At 41.4% G+C, this 21,701-nt stretch overlaps 1 protein-coding gene across 5 annotated transcripts in view; it reads left to right on the top strand.

Moving 5' to 3' along the window:
* Positions 1 to 21,701, top strand: part of IDE (insulin degrading enzyme) — a 136,723-nt gene that overhangs the window by 30,976 nt on the left and 84,046 nt on the right. Inside the window, exon 1 of one of the 5 annotated variants that reach the window (XM_031652182.1) lies at positions 17,327 to 18,215. The exons of the other annotated variants lie outside the window; for them this stretch is intronic. The gene's annotated coding sequence lies outside the window, so the exon portion shown is untranslated. Of the gene's footprint in view, positions 1 to 17,326; positions 18,216 to 21,701 lie in introns of those variants that run through there. 5 annotated transcript variants of the gene reach the window in all.

Consider the following 21,701-nt stretch of genomic DNA (forward strand, 5'->3'; position numbering starts at 1 on the left):
GGGATTACAGTCATGTGCCACCACACTCGGCTAATTTTGTATTTTTAGTAGAGACGGGGTTTTTCCATGTTGGTCAGACGGGTCTTGAATTCCTGACCTCAGGTGATCCACCTGCCTTGGCCTCCCAAAGTGCTGGGATTACAGGTATGAGCCATTGCACCTGGCCATCTTTTTTTGTTTTTTTGTTTTTGAGACACTATTGCACTCTTGTCAGCCTGACTGGAGTGCAGTGGTGCAATCCTGGCTCACTGCAGACCTAAATTCTTGAGCTCGAGGGATCTTTCTACCTTAGCATCCCTGAGTACTTGGGAATATAGGCGTATGCCATCATGTCCAGCTGTTTTTGTAGAGGTGGTGTCTTGCTATGTTGCCCAGGCTGGTCTTGAGCTCTTGAACTCAAGCCATCCTTTCATCCCAGCCTCCCAAAATGTTGGGATGACAGGCATGAGCCACTATACTTAGCCTGTTTTCTACATCTGTTGAGATTCGTGTGGGGTTGTTCCCCCTTCATTCTGTTAATGTGGTGTATCACATTTATTGTTTGCAATAAGTGTGTTGATGTTGAACCATCCTTGCATTGCAGAGATAAATCTCACTTGATCACGGTGAATGATCCTTTTAACATGCTGTTGAATTTGGTTTGCAAGTATTTTGTTGAGGGTATTTGCACCAATATTCATCAGTGATATTGGCCTGTAGTTTTCATTTTTTGATGTGTCTTTGTATGGTTTTGGTATCAGGATAATACTGGCCTCATAGAATGAGTCTGGAGTTATTCCTTCCTCCTCTATTTTTTGGAATAATTTGAGCAGAATTGGTATTAGTTATTTAAATATTTAGTATAATTCAGCAGGAAAGCCATGGGTCCTGGGCTTTTCTTAGCTGGCAGACTTTATTACAGCTTCAATCTTGTTACTTGTTGGTGTGTTTAGGTTTTGGATTTCTTCATGGTTCAATCTTGGTAGGTTGTGTGTGTCTAGGAATTTACCCATTTCTTCTAGATTTTTCAATTTATTGGCATATAGTTGCTCATAGTAGCCACTAATGATCTTTTGAATTTTTGCAGTATCAATTGTAATGTCTCCTTTTTCTTTTTCTTTCTCTTTTTTTCTCTTTTGAGATGAAGTCTCGCTCTTGTCCCCCAGGCTGGAGTACAGTGGTGTGATCTCGGCTCACTGCAACCTTCGCCTCGCGGGTTCAAGTGTTTCTCCTGCCTCAAACTTCCCGAGTAGCTGGGATTACAGGCGCCTGCCACAACGCCTGGCTAATTTTTGTATTTTTAGTAGAGACGGGGTTTCACCATGTTGGCCAGGCTGGTCTCGAACTCCTGACCTTAGGTGATCCGCCCACCTCGGCCTCCCAAAGTACTGGATTATAGGCGTGAGCCATCGCACCTGGCCTAATGTCTCCTTTTTCATCTCTGTTTTTATTTGTGTCTTCTGTCTTTTTTTCTTAGTCTGGCTAAATGTTTGTCTGTATTCATCAAGGTTATTGGCCTGTAATTTTCTTTTCTTATAGTGTCCTTGTCTGGCTTTAGTATCAGGGTAATACTGATTTCCTAAAATGAGTTTGGAGGTATTCTCTCTTCTTTTTTGGAAGAATTTGAGAAAGATTGATATTCTTTTTTTTTTTTTTTTTGAGATGGAGTCTCACTCTGTTGCCCAGGCTGGAGCACAGTGGCACAGTCTTGGCTCACTGCAACCTCTGCCTCCCAGGTTCAAGCAATTCTCCTGCCTCAGCCTCCTGAGTACCGGGAACTACAGGCATGTGCCACCATACCTGGCTAATTTTTGTATTTTTAGTAGAGACAGGATTTCACCATGTTGGCCAAACTGGTCTCGAACTCCTGACTTCAGGTGATCCGCCTTCCTCAGCCTCCCAAAGTGCTGGAATTACAGGTGTGAGCCACCATGCCCAGCCTTTTTCTTTTTGTTATTTATTTGTATTGCTATGAACATACATTTATGTTAACTTATGGCTGAAAATTCAGTACTATCGTTCTTTGTTTTGTTGCTCAAATTATTATGGCTTTGACCCTTAGGAGTTTCTTTGTTTTGGCGCCTGTGTATTTTGAATAAGCCCCATTTTTTTTAGAGTATTGTTTTACTTGTGTTCCAGACTCATCTTACATTTTTCTTACCCTAGCCCTTGAATCAATCACTTAGTTCCTTTTATTGGAAAATAATTTTTTTTATTTTGAGACAGAGTCTTATTCTGTCGCCCAGGCTGGAGTACAATGGCGTGATCTCGGCTCATTGCAATCTCTGCCTCCCAGGTTCAAGCAATTCTCCTGCCTCAGCCTCCCAGGCAGCTGGGATTACAGGCATGTACCACCACGCCTGGCTAATTTTTGTATTTTTAGTAGAGATGGGGTTTCATCATGTTGGCCAGGCTGGTCTCAAACTCCTGACCTGAGGTGATCTGCTCATCTCAGCTTCCCAAAGTGCTGGGATTACAGGCGTGAGCCACCTCGCCCGGCCGGAAAATAATCTTTAGAGACCAAGGTCTGGGCACTAGATGTGCTCATTGCTGCTGAGGTGCCATTGCTTCTAGTGGACAGTCTAGTGCTTCTAGTGGACAGCCACATATACACATATTTATATTTCTATGTCTTTCTGTATCTATTAAAAATATAAGTTTACATTGATACCTTTGATTCCAACTTAGTACTACAATTTTAGCCTTTTCCCATTTCTTATTTATAACTTCTTTTTCCAACAATGAGAACACTGGATTTCATTTTCTACAATTTACTTTCTTATTTCCTCAATTCTAGTGTACACAAAGTTTCATAATTGCTAGCTCACCTGTGAGAAACACTTTTAAAATAGGTCATAATATTTACATATAGTTCTTTTTCTCTTAAGCTTTATTGTATCCAGTCAAAATCCAGCTTTCCATAGTTAAATTCTTTTCTTTTACACTCCTTCAATGTGATTATGTTACTCATTTATAGTTGTTAGGTTAGTTTGTTAGAATTTTTCTTTTTCTTTTTGAGATGGAGTCTCGCTCTGTCGCCCGGGCTGGAGTGCAGTGGCTCGATCTAGGCTCACTGCAAACTCCGCCTCCAGGGTTGACGTCATTCTCCTGCCTCAGCCTCCCGAGTAGGTGGGATTACAGGCGCCTGCCACTATGCCCGGCTAATTTTTTTGTATTTTTTAGTAGAGACAGGATTTCACTGTGTTAGCCAGGATGGTCTTGATCTCCTGACCTCGTGATCCACCTGCCTGGGCCTCCCAAAGTGCTGGGATTACAGGCGTGAGCCGCTGCGCCCGGCCAGTTTGTTAGAATTTTGATTCTGTTTCCCACCTCACCCCCCATCATGGTTGGTTTTATTATTGTGATAACAAATATATAATATAAAATTTATTATTTTGACCTTTTTGTGTGTGTGTATAGATGGGGTCTGACTATGTTGCCCAGACTGGTCTCAAACTCCTGGCCTCAGGTGGTCTTCCCGCCTTGGCTTTCCAAAGTACTGGGATTACAAGCATGAGCCACCACACCTGGCCCATTTTGAGCATTTTTATGTGCATTGTTCAGTCGTGGTAAATACATCCACGTTGTTGTGTAACCATCACCGTCATCCAGCTCTAGAACTTTTTTCATATCACCAAACTGAAACTCTATGCCCATCAAATAATAAGTCACCATTTCCCCTCCCTTCAGACCCTGTCAACCACCAGTCTGTTTTCTGTCTGTGAATTTGACTACTCTAATTACCTTATGTAAGTGAAGTTGTGTAATATTTGTCCTTTTGTGATTAGCTGATTTCTTTTTTTTTTTTTTTTTGAGACAGAGTCTTGCTCTGTTGCCAGGCTGGTGTGCAGTGGTGTGGTCTTGGCTCACTGCAACCTCTGCCTCCTGGATTCAAGCAATTCTCCTGCCTCAGTCTCCTGTGTAGCTGGGACTACATGTGCACACCACCACTCACAGCTATTTTTTGTATTTTCAGTAGAGACGGGGTTTCACCATGTTGACCAGGATGGTCTCAATCTCTTGACCTCATGATCCACCTGCCTCGGCCTCCCAAAGTGCTGGGATTACAGGTGTGAGCCACCGCGCCCAGCCAGCTTATTTCATTTAGTATGTCTTCTAGGTTCATATGGTAGCATGTGTCAGAATTTTTTCCTTTTTAAGGCTGAATAAATTTTATTGTATAAACTACATTTTGTTTATTGATTCATCCATCAGTGGACACTTGGGTGACTTCCACCTTTTGGCTGTTGCCAGTACTGCTGCTATGAACATAGCTGTACAAATATCTGTTCGAGTCTTTGCTTTCGTTTCTTTTGTATACGTATCCAGAAGTGGAATTGTTGGATCACATGGTAATTCTATTTCTAATTTTCTGAGGAACTGCCATACTGTTTTCCATACTGCTGTACCATTTTGTATTCCCACTAGCAGTGTGCACAGGCTAGTTTTTCCACATCCTCACCTGCACTTATTTTATTTATTATTATTATTTTTAGAGATCGAGTCTTGCTCTGTCTCCAAGCTGGAGTGCGATGGCACGATCTTGGCTCACTGCAACCTCTGCCTCCCAAGTTCAAGGGATTCTTCTGCCTCAGCCTCCTGAGTAGCTGGAACTACAGGCGCACGCCACCACACCTGGCTAATTTATGTATTTTTAGTGGAGACGGGGTTTCACTATGTTGGCCAGGATGTGTTTTTTTGTTTGTTTGTTTATTTGTTTGTTTTGAGACGGAGTCTCCCTCTGTCACCCAGACTGGAGTGCAGTGGCACCATCTCTGCTAACTGCAAGCTCCGCCTCCCGGGTTCACACCGTTCTCCTGCCTCAGCCTCCTGATTGACTGGGACTACAGGCGCGCGCGCTACCACACCTGGCTAATTTTTTGTATTCACAGTGTTTTTAAAATAATTATCCTAATCGGTATGAAGTGGCATTTCATTTTAGTTTTGATTTGTACTTTTCTAATGATTAGTGATGTTGAGCATCTTTTTATGTACTTATTGGCCATTTGTATGTCTTCTTTGGAGAAGTGTCTTTTCAAGACCTTTGCCCTTTTAGAATTTTTTTGTTGTTTTGTTGAAGGTTTTGATATATTCTGGATATTAACCCCTTATCAGATATTTTTTCCCACTCCACAGGTTGCCTTTTCACTGTATCCTTTGCATAGAAATTTTTTATTTTAATATAGGTCAGTTTATTTATTTATTTATTTACTTATTTATTTAGTTTTTGAGATGGAGTTTTGCTCTTGTTGCCCAGGCTGGAGTGCAGTAGTGCGATCTCGGCTCACCACAACCTCCACTTCCTGGGTTCAAGAGATTCTCCTGCCTCAGCCTCCCGAGTAGCTGGGATTACAGGCATGTGCCACCATGCCCGGCTAATTTTTTATTTTTAGTGGAGACACGGTTTCTCCATGTTGGTCAGGCTGGTCTTGAACTCCCAACCTCAGGTGATCTGCCCACCTTGGCCTCCCAAAGTGCTGGGATTACAGGCGTGAGCCACCATGCCTGGCCAATTCAGTTTATTTTTTTCTTTTATTGCCTGTGTTTTTGGTGTCATATCCAGGAAATCATTGCCCAATCCAATGTCATGAAGCTTTTGGCCTATGTTTTCTTCTAAGAGTTTTATGATTTTAGCTCATATTTAGTTTTTTATCCATGCCCCTGGATTTTTTTTGTACACCAAAGTTAAAGAAGAATAAGAAGAATTCAACTATCTTTTATCTAGTACTTACTTTATTGGTCAGTTCTCGCATTGCTATAAAGAAATACTTGAGACTGGATAATTTATAAAGAAAAGAGGTTTAATTGGCCCACAGTTCTGCAGGCATACTGGAAGCATCATGCTGGCATCTGCTCGGTTTCTGGGGAGGCCTCAGGAAACTTTCAGTCATAGTGGAAGGCGAAGGGGAAGAAAGCACTGCTTACATGGCAGGAGCAGGACCAAGGAGGAGGGAGGTGCTACACACTTTTAAACAACCAGATCTCACTCACTATCACAAGAACACCACCAAGAGGATGCTGCTAACCCATTCATGAGAACTCTGCCCCCATGATCCAGTCACCTCCCATCAGGCCCCACCTCCAACACTGGGGTTTACAATTCAGCTTGAGATTTGGTGGGGACACAGATTCAAACCATATCACTTACATAGTTTCATTTTTTACATTTTGTTTTCTTGTTTATTGGGAGTTTATATTTGTGAATGATGTTAGATGTGGATCTGATTTTGTCTTTTTCCTGATGGCAACTCAATTGTCCAGACACTATTAAAAGTCCATCTCTTTTTTTTTTTTTTTTTTTTTTTGAGACAGAGTCTCGCTCTGTCGCCCAGGCTGGAGTGCAGTGGCCGGGTCTCAGCTCACTGCAAACTCCGCCTCCCGGGTTTACGCCATTCTCCTGCCTCAGCCTCCCGAGTAGCTGGGACTATAGGTGCCCGCCACCTCGCCCGGCTAGTTTTTTGTTTTTTGTTTTTTTTTTTTTTTTTTTTTGAGGCGGAGTCTCGCTCTGTCGCCCAGGCTGGAGTGCTGTGGCCGGATCTCAGCTCACTGCAAGCTCCGCCTCCCGGGTTCCCGCCATTCTCCTGCCTCAGCCTCCCGAGTAGCTGGGACTACAGGCGCCTGCCACCGCGCCCGGCTAGTTTTTTGTATTTTTTAGTAGAGACGGGGTTTCACCGTGTTAGCCAGGATGGTCTCGATCTCCTGACCTCGTGATCCGCCCGTCTCGGCCTCCCAAAGTGCTGGAATTACAGGCTTGAGCCACCGTGCCTGGCCTAAAAGTCCATCTCTTACACTGAATGCCACTTCTGTTAAATGCTAAGTTTCCATATGTATTTCAGTCTAATTCTCTACTTTCTAGTCTTTTCCATTGTTCTTTTTTGTTTGTTTTCCGAGCCGGAGTCTTGCTCCGTCACCCAGGCTGGAGTGCTGTGGCAACCTCTGCCTCCAGGGTTCAAGTGATTTTTCTGTCTCAGCCTCCCAAGTAGCTGGGACTATAGGCGCCCACCACTGCGCCCAGCTAATTTTTATATTTTTAGTAGACGCAAGGTTTCACCATGTTGGCCAGGCTGGTCTCGAACTCCAGAACTCAGGTGATTCACCTGTCTCAGTCTCCCAAAGTGCTGGGATTACAGGTGTGAGCCACCGTGCCTGGCCTTTCCTTGCTATTTATTCTTGTGTGTTTGTTTTTCCATATAAACTTTAACATCAATATGTCTCCATAAAGTAGCTTTTTGGTATTTTTATTGGCGTTCTGCATTAATTTTTAAACTATACTTGTCAGAGCTTTGGGAATCCTTGTCAGTATCACCAACACTGATGGAACCTGGAATTTTTGTTTTGTTTTGTTCATTTGGATAGGGGGAGGGTGTCAATGACTTCCTTTTCCCTTCTTGAACTAGTCATTTCATTTTATGAATTAGATTTCCATAAGATTTCAGTGGAAGAAAGCATATTTCTTTTTTAAAAAATAGTTTGAAACTTGTGTCATAAAGTAGCCTCTACTTGAATGCTTGGTGGTGTGGTACTGCTGACACAGCCTAGTCCGTGAAGACTAGGTTAAATTGTCTACATAAGCATCAGTTGCTCTCCTTGTATCTACCAACATTGAACTTAGTTTTGCCTACTGTGGCAAGAAAAAGTGAGTTCACTTTTTTACCTAATAGTCTTGAATGCTTGTGGATTGCCTTTATCGATTGGTTACAGTTTCATGGATGAGTCCATTTTAATGGTATTGAAGAGAATATAGGTGATCATCCTTTTTTTTTTTTGAGATGGAGTCTCGCTCTGTTGCCCAGGCTGGAGTGCAGTGGCACAATCTCGGCTCACTGCAAGCTCCGCCTCCCGGGTTCACGCCATTCTCCTGCCTCAGCCACCCGAGTAGCTGGGACTACAGGCGCCCACCACCTGCTAATTTTTGTTTTTTGTTTTTTTGTTTTTTTTTTAGTAGAGACGGGGTTTCACCTTGGTAGCCAGGATGGTCTCAATCTCCTGACTTCGTGATCGGCCCACCTCGGCCTCCCAAAGTGCTGGGATTACAGGCGTGAGCCATTGTGCCCGGCCAGAGGTGACTTTTTTTTTTTTTTTTTTTTTGAGATGGAGTCTTGCTCTGTCACCCAGGCTTGAGTGCAGTGGTGCGATCTCAACTCACTGCAACCTCCGCCTCCCGGGTTCTCTCCATTCTCCTGCCTCAGCCTCCCGAATAACTGGGACTGCGGGCGCCTGCCAAAACGCCTGGCTAATATTTTTGTGTGTGTTTTTAGTAGAGACAGAGTTTCACCATGTTAGCCAGGATGGTCTCGATCTCATGACCTTGTGATCCGCTGTCCTCAGCCTCCCAAAGAGCTGGTATTACAGGCGTGAGCCACCGCGCCCGGCCAGTGACTTTTCATAAAGTCTATGTCTATACACGTGCTATGTACCCACAAAAAGAAAAAATAAAATACAAAGTTTATGTCTAAATGAAGAAATAGAAATAGAATAGCATTGGTGGTAAGAGAGTCAGAATCAAGGCTACTAACTTTCTAAACTTCCAGCAGTTATTTTCCTATGTGTACAAAGAAACAAAGTGGAACCTAAAATTGACAGCAACATTGGGCCAAACTACATTAGATTAGCAGTTGAGTGAGGATGTAAGTGCTAGAATTAGGCTGTGGGTTCTGTTCCATTGTCTGCTTGAATTTTTCACCTGAGAAACCATTTAAAAAATCATTTTGGAAATTGCCCCAGTTGTGAGCTGACAAACTAATTCCTTTTTTTTCATGGTTTTTTTTTTTTTTTTTTGAGACACAGCTTTGTTCTTGTTGCCCAGGCTGGAGTGCAGTGGTGCAATCTCAGCTTACTGCAGCGTCTACCTCCTGGGTTCAAGCGATTCTCCTGCCTCAGCCTCCCGAGTAGCTGGGATTATAGGCATGTGTCACCGTGCCCGGCTAATTTGGTATGTTTAGTAGAGACGGGATTTCTCCATGTTGGTCAGGCTAGTCTTGAACTCCTGACCTCAGGTGATCTGCCGGCCTCAGCCTCCCAAAGTGTTGAGCTGTACTTTTAACTTGGTGAAGTGTTTAACAGCATGGTGGTTTTGTGTCTAAAGACAGGTTTGAATCTTAGCTCTTCTATTTTATACCTATGTGGTTCCAACCAAATAACTTTTCTGAGCTTTAACTTCCCCATCCAGTAAATAATGGGAATAATAGGATCTATATAAGGGGTTCATTGAATATGTTATGTATATAGATAATATATTATATAATATATTTATTCCCTAAACAAGTATATGTCCTACAAGATACTAACTGAATATTCAGTAAGCATCTGTTCTGACATACTGGTTTTGCTTCTTTCTAAGCTTAACCCCTTCACTTGTGCACTAGATTCCTTACTCTAGGACAAGGTTCCTGTAAAGTTTCCTTCTCTCTTTCTCTTTCGTTATCAGTTTTTTTCCTCTTCATTTAAATCTTTTGTGGCTTAGATTTCGATTGATTGATTGATTGAGAAATATATAGATACATAGATGGGAGTTTATAGAAGCTTTTCGTACTTTAATGAGGCTGTCTCTTGGGTTTAAGTGGATAGAATTGGTTGCAGTGATTTTCATCCATTATTTTGGGGGTAATAAAATCAGAACTATAAACTAGGGTCTTTCATCCTTAGCACTATTGATATTTTATATCAAAATCTTTTTCTTTTTTTTTTTTTGAGATGGAGTCTTGCTCTGTTGCCCAGGCTGGAGTGCAGTGACCGGATCTCAGCTCACTGCAAGCTCCGCCTCCCGGGTTTACGCCATTCTCCTGCCTCAGCCTCCCGAGTAGCTGGGACTACAGGCGCCCGCCAACTCACCCGGCTAGTTTTTTGTATTTTTTAGTAGAGACGGGGTTTCACCGTGTTAGCCAGGATGGTCTCGATCTCCTGACCTCGTGATCCACCCATCTCGGCCTCCCAAAGTGCTGGGATTACAGGCTTGAGCCACTGCGCCCGGCCATCTTTTTCTTTTTTTAAAGATACAGTCTCACTCTGTTGCCCAGACTACAGTGCAGTGGCACAATCTTGGCTCACTGCAACATCTGCCTCCCAGATTCGAGTGATTCTTGTGCCTCAGCCTCCCGCGTAGCTGGGATTATAGGTTTGTGCCACCATGCCCAGCTAATTTTTGTATTTTTAGTAGAGACAGTATTTCAGCTTGTTGGCTAGGCTGGTTTCAAACTCCTGGCCTCAGGTGATCCGCCTGCCTCAGCCTCCCAAAGTGCTGGGATTACAGGTGTGGGCCAAATAATTCTTGTGGGAGATATCCGGTGCAGTGTAGGATGCTTAGTGGCATCCCTGGCCTCTACTCACTATATGCCATTAGCACCTTCAGTTGTGACAATAAAAAATTCCTCTAGTCATTGCCAGATGTCCTCAGTGGGGGGTTGGTGAGTGGAAATAGTCACCCATTGAGAACTACTCACTATAAACACTGGCTCATCTATTGCAATTGTAAAGGGATAATTATTTACCTGTTTTCCTAGTAGTCTTATAAAGTGTAATCCTATTATCAGCCTGCCTAATGAATGTTTTTGACCACCAGAGATGACAAGTAACATCTGGAATTCACATGACTATGTGTTAAGAATGCTGGTAATAACATGGTGGTTATAGAGGTGGTCTGTTTGCACCTCACCCACTACGACCATAATAATGATGATGATTTTATAATAATCAAGTTACCATTCATGGATGACTGCTGTGTACCAGGAACTATACCTTGGTGAAGTTTATATAAACATATTTTACAGTAGAAACCCTGTGAAGGTTGCCTGAGTATGATGCAACTATAGGTACCTCTGTCAATTTAATGGGCCATGTATACATTTCATCTGACTTTGTTTGTTTGTTTGTTTTGAGATGGAGTTTTGCTCTTGTTGCCCAGGCTGGAGTGCAGTGGCGCGATCTCAGTTCACTGCAACCTCTGCCTCCCGGGTTCAAGCAATTCTCCTGCCTCAGCCTCCCGAGTAGCTGGGATTACAGGAGCCCGCCACCACGCCTGGCTAATTTTGGTATTTTTAGTAGAGATGGGCTTCTCTACGTTGGTCAGGCTGGTCTTGAACTCCCGACATCAGGTGATCCACCTGCCTCGACCTCCCAAAGTGCTGGGATTGCAGGCATGAGCCATCGAACCCGGCCCCATGTGACTCTTGATTGTCAAAACTAGATGAGGCCAAAATGGGCACGATGGCACACCCTTCTACTTGGGAGGCTGAGATGGGAGGATCGCTGGAGCCTGGGTGTTCAAGTTCAGCCTGCGCAACATAGGGAGACCTGTTTTTAAAAACAAAAACACACTAGATGAGGCCAGAAAATCTGGTTTGGCCAGAATAGTCCGGTAGTATCCAGTACCTCAGGAGCAGAGAGGTCATTTGGTAAAGATGAAGGTATGTAATTACCGAACACGGCCTGGAAGTTGTCAGTAGATCAGTGCAGACAGTGAAGAATCATACTAAGGCAAAGTACAGGTCAAGTTTCCTGAGGCTGCATTCTCTGAGTTGGGCAGATTATCTTCTGTCAGAACCAGCATGTACATATAGGTGGAACTGAACCCTCTGTACAGAATACAGGTTGAGCATTCCAAATCTGAAAAATTCAAAATCAGAAATCCTCCAGAATTCTAAATTTTTTGAGCACCAACATGATGCTCAAAGCAGATGCTCTATTGGTAAATGTAATGCAAATATTTTAAAATCCAGGAAAATCTGAAACACTTCTGATCCCAACTATTTTTGATAAGGAATATTTATGGTTTGCTTTTTTTAGAGGGCTATCTTGAGAGAATTAGTTACAGGTCGATAACTCTTTGACCTATAACTAATTTGAATTAATCTTTAGAAGCCAGGCCAGGCGTGGTGGCTTGTGCTTATAATCCCAGCACTTGGGAAGCCGAAGTGGGAAGATTGCTTGAGCCCAGGAGTTCAAGTCATCCTGGGAAACATGGCAAAACCTGTCTCTACTGAAAAAAAAAAAAAAATACAAAAAATTAGCCAGGCATGGTGGCGCATGCCTGTAGTCCCAGCTACACAGGAGGCTGAGGTGGGAGGATCACCTGAGCCCGGGAAGTCGTGAGCCGTGATAGTGGCACTGCACTCCAGCCTGGATGATGGGAGCGAGACCCTATCTTAAAAAGAAAAAGAAGAAGAAAACCATGACAGGTGTCTTTAAGCTGCCCTTGCTCTTCTGGGTTCATGAAGCATCTATGAGAGGTTACCCACATGTAAAATTAATTGAGTTTGAAGAAATGTTAACTTTGTATGGTATTCTTTTAATTTTGTTTTAAAAATAATTTGTCTCATTCAAATCCTGAATTAGAAGTTGTTTGGTATAAATATTGAAAGTTGTTGAGGGGAGAATTTATTCAAAGTTTAATCATTTTGCTTTTATCTGTGTTATACTTAGCTCTTTATTAGTTACTGGGAGTGTCAAGTTTTATTTTTAAATCTTAACTAAAGTCTAAAGTAATTACTAAAAGCTAGTTCAAATAATACGTAATGAGTAAAGACCTGAGTTAAAACATTTAGCATACTGAGTTAACTTTGTTGACTGATACTGTATGTGGCCAATCAACAGAAGTAATTGTCTCAAGACACATCTGAGAAGGTTTAATTATGTTAATTGTACTACTGTTCCTTAGTGAGCTTAGTTTAGCACCTCTTTGGTATGGGTAGCTACTTTCCAGTGTTCAAGTGGTACTGTTTCCAGGATGATTTTTGGTGGTTGATATTTGTAATATCAGTAATTCATATATCTCCCCCTTCCTTTTATTTTACTGTGTTTTATGATATTTTGAAAAGCTCTATTTTTAAGAACTTTGTATTGAAAGATGTCAGTGTTCAACTTAATGCATTTTTACAAACTGAACATACCTGTATAACCAGCACATGACCTGGAACCCCAAAGCCCCTTCATTCTCCTTTTCAAATCCAATCACTACTCCCACTCCCAAGGGTTAATGACTATCCTGGAATGAAGGCATAGCTTGATTTTACTTGCTCTTCTGCTTTGTATAAATGGAAGGTTACAGTATTTACTCTTTCGTGTCTAGCCTCTTTCACTCAACCTTATATTAGTGAGATTCATGTGTATTGTGCTTTGTTCTGTATTATTCCTTTTTATTGCTGTATACTTTCCATTGTGTGAATGTACAATTTATCATTTCATTGTTGATTGTCATTTGATCATTTCTAGTTTGGGCTATTTTGAATAGTGTTGCTATGAACATATAAATGCATTTATTTGGGTTATTTATCTGTTACTAGCGTTGTTAGGTCATAGTATGAGCTTTAGTGTATAGTGCCAATTTTTGAAAATGGTTGTGCCCATACCAAATTGCATTTCTATAGCGGTGTGTGAGAGTTTGTTAACTTCTCTAACACTTGGTATTTGCCCTCTTTCTTTTTAGCCATTCTGGTAAATATGTAGTAGTATCTCAGAAAATCTTCTGTTGGGAAAGTTAGTTGCAAATTTGGGACCTCTTGGGACTTTAATCTGTCACACCAACTTCATGCCACCACTGAAACCTCAATGATATCTCTTCATCCAGTAGAGTCCCTTTGCTTAGGGCAAGCATGATCTTCAATCTGCACTCAGAATTAGCAAATATTTTCAGAGAAGAAAGTGAATGATGATTATCAGCTCACCTCAGAGGTTGCTTGCCTTTCTGGAACTAGTTTATCCAATCCTGTTGCTTGCACAGCTTTCCAACATCTTTGCAAACGTGACTTTTGTGATTTATCATGGCCTTTTCCAGTTGTTGAAGTTGAATTTGTTTGCCATAAGCTACTATATCCTACCCAGAAATGGAAGTTGTCAGTAGATTCTTGGGATTTTCTATATACATAATCATATTGCTTGAGAATCATGTTAATTTTTTTCCTCTTTCCTTTCCCATCTCTACATGTTTTGTTTCTTTTTCTTGGTTTATTTAGACTAGTTAGAACTACCAATAAAGTGTTGAAATAGAAGAAATGTTAGTGGCATCGTGTTGGTAGAGGAGGGCGTGAGATTGTTTACATTATTTGTCATGTAAACTATTGAGTATAATAATTACCGTAATTTCTGTGATATTCTTTTTAAAATGAAGAAATGTAATTCCAGTTTGCTGACTTTAAAAAAATACATGAATGGTTGTTGAATTTAAATACTTTTTTGCACCTATCAAGATGATTATGATTTTCTTCCCTTTTTTTCTGATCCTGTGGTTTAATGTATACTTTTAAAAATTAAAAATACTTAAACCCATTCATGTCTACTGTAGTACTCATTTTTATGTTTCCTCTCATGCATGAGGCAGTTCTGTACATATACTCTCTCACTTTAAACCTGTTATACATTTAATCTTGCCATGTATTGGTTATGGTTCTTAGCTAAGGGACTCCTTTGGTAGATTAGAAGCATTCCAGACTCCCCCTACACCTCTGTTTTATGTGCAGAAGAAGGAATAAAAAAACTGAAAACTTTCCTTGGAGCATTTATTTTGACCTACTTTTTGTTTCCTGGCTTTTGTTATTTGGGATTGTAAGGGAAGAAGAATGGGGTCAGGGAAGGACTGTGAGGGTGATAAACAGGAGCTGGAGAATAAACCAGTATATGATTTCCTTCAGCACCACCTTCTGTTCCTCCCCTTCCCACGCTTCCTCTTTCCCTGTAATTCCAGCTTTACCATAAATCAGCTTGCCTTTGGGCAAGTCACTTAACCACTTACCTTTTTTTTTTTTTCTTTTTGATTATACTTTGGTATGCAAGCACTGACTGAGGTTTTGTTTCTCATTTGGAATTGAAGAGGATGACTGTGAACAGCTGTTGTGACCCATCACTTAGGGAGAATGGAAAGATTAAAGGAACAGTTTATAAAGCACATGGCACTTTAAAAAAATGAGAGTGATTGTTATGATTAGATTTGTGCAATAGTATTCTATCCTTTTTTTTTTTTTTTTTTTGAGATGGAGTCTCGCTCTGTCACCCAAGCTGGAGTGCAGTGGCGCGATCTCAGCTCACTGCAACCTCCGCCTCCTGGGTTCAAGCGATTCTCCTGCCTTAGCCTCCCGAGTCGCTGGGATTACAGGCATGCGCCATCATGCTTGGCTAATTTTTATATTTTCATTAGAGATGGGGTTTCACCATGTTGGCCACGCTGGTCTCGAACTCCTGACCTCAGGTGATCCTCCCACCTCGGCCTCCCAAAGTGTTGGGATTACAGGTGTGAGCCACCACGCCTGGCTTATATCTTACATTTCTTAACAGCCCCAAAAACTCCATGTGGAAGGAGGATACTTGTGATACACTCTTGGTACCCAAACTACAAGAAACTTTCTATAGTTACCTCTCTGGCACAAGGTCTAAAACAGAGGTTTTGTTCATTTGCTTAAACTTTATAACGTTTCTATAAAGTGTTCTGTGTTAAGCTTGTCACTTTTGGCATGAACAACCATTGATAGGCATGCATCAAACTAAAGCAACATTTGCAAAAGCACTTCTCTCTAGAATGATACTGCTTTAGAATTTCTTTAAATTGCAACCACCCTACTTCATTTAAGGGTTTATTTGTTGGTCATAAACTCCTTTCCAGAGGGCCAGGACATAGAGTTACAATAGCTGATATTCTGCCTGGCACAAAGGCAAAACATCAAGGGTGAATAAGATTTAACTGACAGGGCCGGGCGCGGTGGCTCAAGCCTGTAATCCCAGCACTTTGGGAGGCCGAGGCGGGCGGATCACGAGGTCAGGAGATCGAGACCATCCTGGCTAATAGGGTGAAACCCCGTCTCTACTAAAAATACAAAAAACTAGCCGGGCGAGGTGGTGGACGCCTGTAGTCCCAGCTACTCGGGAGGCTGAGGCAGGAGAATGGCGTAAACCCGGGAGGCGGAGCTTGCAGTGAGCTGAGATCCGGCCACTGCACTCCAGCCTGGGCGACAGAGCGAGACTCCGTCTCAAAAAAAAAAAAAAAAAAAAGATTTAACTGACAGGATTTTATTTTGTACCCAACTTTATGATCTAGCTGGTGTATGAAGTGAGGTATACGTGTTCCTATAACTGAAGAGCTTTGGGTAGATGGTTCCCTAAGACATGTTGTTATTTTTTAGTTCATGTAATATTAATAGTACTTGGGATATATGGTCTTAAGCATTAATATGTTGAGGCATCCTAGGGCTCATACCACCACTATCTTGTCACCCTCTGCTTATTTACCTCTGCCTTCTGGAAGGAAGTGGGAATGTTATGTAGTGTGGTTTTGATTCCAGGCCTTTTCTCTCTGGGTTCCTCCTCCACATGCATGAGTGCTATAGGCCTTGACTTCCACCTATGGTTTTGGGAGGGGGTGGGTGGATTCCACAGAAGGGAGGTTTTGGTTTGTAATTCACTATTAATGTGATCACTCACCTGTTCAGGTTTATAGGTCATTATTTCTAAATCAGGTCTGACTTTAAATTTGTAAGAGACCAGTGGAGGTGAGTAGGAAGCAAAAAGCAAAGTAAAATTTCCCAATCTGCTACTATATTGATTGTGAAACACTTGAAAGAGAGATGAGAAAGACTGAAAGATCAATTGAATAAAAGATTCTTTGCATAGTAAAATTTACTCTTGGTGTGGAATTTGGAAATGACCTTATATTTGGGGATTTGTTTTTGCATACCTGAAATTTAGGCCTTTACATGTCTTAGTCCATGATTGTGACCTGGAGTTCCTGTTATAGTTCATTAGCACTATGCTTCTTGTTTTTCCACTATATTCCTCATGCTTTTTCCTCATTGTCAGGCTCCGCTCACATATTTCCCTTCTATCTTGATTGATTGTCTCCTTGCCTTTTATTTGGTGTGCTTCTACTCTCCCCTCCTAGACAGGGTTAGGTGCACCCCTTCTATTACTCCCATAGTGCTCTGGGGACAATTTTGTCACCACACTTAAAAGATAATGACCTGGGCTGGGTGTAGTGGCGCATGCCTGCAATCCCAGCACTTTGGGATGCCAAGGCGGCAGTCGCTTGAGCCCAGGGGTTTGAAAGACCAGCCCGGACAACATGGCAAAACCTCATCTATACAAAAAAAAAATTACCTAGAGGCCAGACACTGTGACTCATGCTTGTAGTCCCAGAACTTTGGGAGGCCAAGGCGGTTGGATTGCTTGAAGTCAGGAGTTCGAGACCAGTCTGGCGAACATGGCGAAACCCTGTCTATAAAACAAAACAAAAAATTAGCTGGGTACAGTGGTGAGTGCCTATAGTCCTAGCTACTGGGGAGGCTGAGGTGGTAGGATCACCTGAGCCCGGAATGTTGAGGCTATAGTGAACCGAGATTGTGCCTGGATGACAGAGTGAAACCCAGTCTCAAAAAAATAGAAAAAAAAGATAATGACCTGTTTTTATATCTGACTTCATCACTAGTCTCGGTTCCTTCAAAACAAGGGCTCTAGTGTACTCATCTTTGTAACCATTTGCGTAGTGTGATGCCTGGACCTTAATAGACTTTCTTAAATGTTTGTTTGGATATGGAGGGGAGGCTGGACACAGGACTGGGAGTTAAGACTGAGTTCGATTATAACGTTTTGTTGTGTGATCTTGGGCAACTGATTTATTAAACTCCTTGAGATTCAGTTTCCTTGTATGTAAGATGAGGGGATCTAGCCCACCTGGGGATCTTGTTAAAATGCAGATTATGGCTCAGTAGGTCTCTGGTGGGTTCTGATATTTTGTGTTTTTAACAAACTCCCAGGAGAAGCCAGTGTAGCCAGTCCATGAACTACAAAGGACTAGATAACATCTGGTGGCTCTTCCAGTTTTTATCTTCTGTGATTATAGTCCTTGTTTTAAATTCTGAACAAAATGACAAAATATGTGTTGTAATTACTAAATATCTCTCCAGCTTATCAGAGTGCTGAAAAGACAATTCTGTGCCTTATGAAGTTTCCAGTGTATGACAATATCCCTAGAATTGAAAGTAATTTTATTGCTCTTAAAATTTTAACTTTAACAAGTTAAAAATATAAATGTCTGAGAAAGCATTTGGGTTAACACTAGCTTGTCATCTAAATTGTCAGTATGCTTGCTTATTGGAGAACATTTGCTGTAAATAAAACTACTCTTGAAGGCTTTATGCTAATGATCTGAGGTAGATAGACAGGTGATCTTATGAGTATAAATACAGAGACAGGCAAGCTGTTGATGAATTCATCATCGGAGGAGGAAGAGTTCCCAGTCATTGTCTTCACTTCTCCAGAAGGTGAGAATCAAATTGCTGTAGGAAGTGTTGATAGATATGCTATAGGTAAACCCAGACTTTGTATTGAATAGGATTGCCAGAAATAGGTTTTGTTTGAAAATGTTGCTACTGTTTCTTTTGGGTTTTGCTTCCTCAAGAAGTCATGATATTTGATTAGGGAGTATTGCCACCTTGGAAATTTTTAGCTTTTCTTGATCCTTTGTACAAAAGTAGTTGGACTAATTTTTATGTGTGACTTGTAGAATAAATCCATCTCTTTACTCTCAACCATATCAGGAATATTAATCCAACACAACTTCAGCATCCAAGTAAGTTATATCCATGCCTGTGATGAACTCTGATAATTTTGTAAATAGTTCTTACTGGGCTGGAACTGTTTTGTCTACCTACATCCTACTCTGTGTTTTACAATTTAAATATTTTTTTGTCTGAAAAAATTAAAATCCAGATAAGGGAAATTGAAACCCTGAAAAAAAGTACAGAGTGTAGCTTATAGTTAAGGTGGTTATCTTTATTATATAGAGTTTTTAACCTCCCACATAGTAAGATAATTTATACTTCCAAAGTGAGCTATGTTTCATCTCCCTTCTACACAGTTGTGGTTTAGACAGAAGTTTTAGACCATCATCATCATTATTACACTTTAATCATTTGTAATTCTTGGTTACCTAAGTCAAACTCACTGGGTCAAGCACCGCAGAGGAAATTGAGTATAACTATCACTAGAAGACCAACCCCTTTTCTCCCTGGAGTAGATTCTTGCCTGAGGTAAGTTCAGGCATTCTCTTTGGTACACACGGAGGTTCTTATTAACACTGCCGTTTTAACACTGCCCTTCTTGCTGGGGGTCTTAATGGAGGCTGCCTTGTGGCTTATTTAGTGTTATGTTGCTGCTAAGTTGGGGCTCATTTTTAAAAATCATTTAATTTATATTGAACTCAGTGTTGTTGAAACAAACTGCGTACGCACTGAAGGCATTTGCTGCAGTCTAAACAGATTGTCCTTTGCCAAATGTCTTAACCAGAACTGGTTTTTTTTTTTTTTTTGTGAGACGGAGTCTCGCTCTGTCGCACCCAGGCTGGAATGCAGTGGCATGATCTTGGCTTACTGCAACCTCTGCCTCCGGGGTTCAAGCGATTCTCCTGCCTCAGTCTCCCAAGTAGCTGGGATTACAGGCATCCGCCACCATGTCCAGCTAATTTCATGTATTTTTAGTAAAGACGGGGTTTCACCATATTGACCAGGCTGGTCTCAAACTCCTGACCTTAGGTGATCTGCCCACCTCGGCCTCCCAAAGTGCTAGGATTACAGGTGTGAGTCACTGTGCCTGGCCCAGGACTGTTATCTGAGGTTCCTTGTACCCCTCTTTGGAGTCTGAAATAGACCATTTCCTGTCACCCTGGAAATTATTACTGTTTTACCGCAAACACCATTTTTTAGACTTTGCACTCAGATATTTTCATCGTTCTTTGACATTGAATTTAAGTGGTTTATGGCCAATGAGATAGAAAATAATTATTTTTTATTTTTTTCTTTTAAATGGAGTCTCACTCTGTCGCCAGGCTGGAGTGCAGTGCCTAGACCTCAGCTCACTGCAGCCTCGCCTCCTGGGGTGAAGCGATTCTCTTGCCTCAGCCTCCCAAGTAGCTAGGACTACAGGTGCATGCCACCATGCCCAGCTGCTTTTTGTATTTTTAGTAGAGACAGAGTTTCACCATGTTGGCCAGGATAATCTTGATCTCCTGACCTTGTGATCTGCCCGTCTTGGCCTCCCAAAGTGTTGGAATTAAAGGCGTGAGCCACCGCGCCTGGCCAAAAATAATTGTTAAAAATGGCTTTTCAGTTTCAAGTTGCTTTTGAATTTTCCAACAGTGACCTTATAGCCCCAATATGTTAGTATTATATTTTATACTTTTTTCAAGAAATGATTTTTACTATAAATAGGGCAAGACCATTAGCACTATCTGTTGTAAAGTACTATGTGATTTTTAAAACCAGTATTATACATTTAGTATGATATGTTGATCTTTAAAATTCCGTATCTTCTCTCTAAGGAAGATCTATCAGCACTGTAAGAGGGCGAGATAGAAAAAAAAAAATAGATCTAGGGGATCTAGGGGACAGTGTTAATAGTAACAAACCCCTTTGGTTTATCAATTGTTATGCAGATTAGAAGAATAGTTATAGGTGATTTCAGAGAGGAAAGTATAATGATGAAAGCAAACTAGATTTTTTTCCTTTCTCAATCGCTAGAGATTTTAACAAAAAAAAATTTATCTAATATAATTGTATGCCTATTTCTTCCCCCTCTTATTTACCTTTAAATCTAGCTATCAGTCTTTAAGGAACAGTCAGATCTGTTTAGTTTGTCTTGCAGGTAAGAAGCAAATGTGCTCAGAGAGGGTTATTTTTCCTCTGTAGTTTCAGATATGTTTTTGGCTTTACTCAATTATATACTGGCAGTATATTAACCTGCCAGTAGTAGCAGGTTCAATTTTTTTTTTTTTTTTTTTTTTGTCTATTAAGCAATCTCCAGTATAGACAAAAGTTACATCTACCCTGCTCTCAAAAAACATGCATACCCCACACTCTGGAAAGTCCCTTCACTGCCCTAATACCAGCCAACATCCCTACAGGATTCTGTGTACTGATAGTCCTTTCCCATCACTGTAATCTAGCCTTTCTAGAGAAGAAAGAAGACTGTCAGAGGAAGCCCTTTGTAAGAGAATTTTTCTGACATCTCTGTTAAGATTGCCGGACTTTTCCTGCTCTGGCATTCAGCTCTTCAGCAGATTACAAAAATTACTTGGGGTCCTTCCAACTTTTTGTTTGTTTGTTTTATGTCCTTGTTATTGCTGCCGTCATAGGACAACACAGGTCTCTTATTTTATATTAGAACTTTACAGGATTGTTCCTCATTGGGGGTTGTTCCCTATGGGGGTTGTTCCCTATGTTCTGAGCATGTGTATATCAGACCTGCAAGTTCCAGATCTACCCTATCTTTCAATATCATCAGTTTGAGCAGTGTTTGGACTGACCCAGTAATAATTCTTACACAATATCTCACCTCACTTATTCCAGCAGATACCTCTGAAATAGTGTGAAATAAAACTCTATTCTAGGCCGGGCGTAGTGGCTCACGCTTGTAATCCTAGCATATTTGGAGGCTGAAGTGGACAGATGGCTTGAGCTCAGGAGTTCAAGACCAGCATGGGTAACAAGTTGAAACCGCATCTCTACAAAAAATACGAAAAATTAACTGGGCGTGGTGGTGAGCGCCTGTAGTCCCAGCTGCTTGGGGGAACTGAGGCAGGAGAATGAGGTCTGCTTGAGCCCAGGAGGTTGAGGGCTGCAGTGAGCCAAAATCACGCTACTGCGTACAAGCCTGGGTGACAAAGTGAGACCCTGTCTCAAAAAAAAAAAAAAAAAAACAGCAGAAAACTCTATTCTAGTTCTGCATACAGACCAACACATGGTCTAAGCTAC

This window comes from Papio anubis, chromosome 11 (assembly GCF_008728515.1).
Source record: "Papio anubis isolate 15944 chromosome 11, Panubis1.0, whole genome shotgun sequence".
Taxonomy (NCBI): Eukaryota; Metazoa; Chordata; class Mammalia; order Primates; family Cercopithecidae; genus Papio; species Papio anubis.